Source organism: Priapulus caudatus, unplaced genomic scaffold (genome assembly GCF_000485595.1).
Source record: "Priapulus caudatus unplaced genomic scaffold, Priapulus_caudatus-5.0.1 Scaffold1292, whole genome shotgun sequence".
In the NCBI taxonomy this organism is placed as follows: domain Eukaryota; kingdom Metazoa; phylum Priapulida; class Priapulimorpha; order Priapulimorphida; family Priapulidae; genus Priapulus; species Priapulus caudatus.
Window position 1 is genome coordinate 82784 of NW_014578353.1, and position 440 is coordinate 83223.

Here is a 440-nt window from a genome sequence, read left to right on the forward strand (position 1 = left end):
ACACACACACACACACACACACACACACACACACACACACACACAAGCGCTCGCACGCGTTCACAAGCGCGCACGCACGCACGCTCACGGACACACGCGCTCACAAGCACGCGCGCACGCACGCACGCTCACGGACACACGCGCTCACAAGCACGCGCGCACGCACGCTCACGGACACACGCGCGCTTTCGAGATCTCGTCTTTTCGTCAGGTTTCACATTCGATCTCTGTTATTGCGAATCAGGATGAATAGACGTGTTTTCGCAAGCTCGCGATTTTTCTATGGCGTGGAATTCTATATAGACATACCTAGATATTCTACATATTCTACATAGTGTATACCTATCGTTTATTAAGTATGCGACACACACACACACACACAAACACACACACACACACACACACCACACACACACACACACACACACACACACACACAC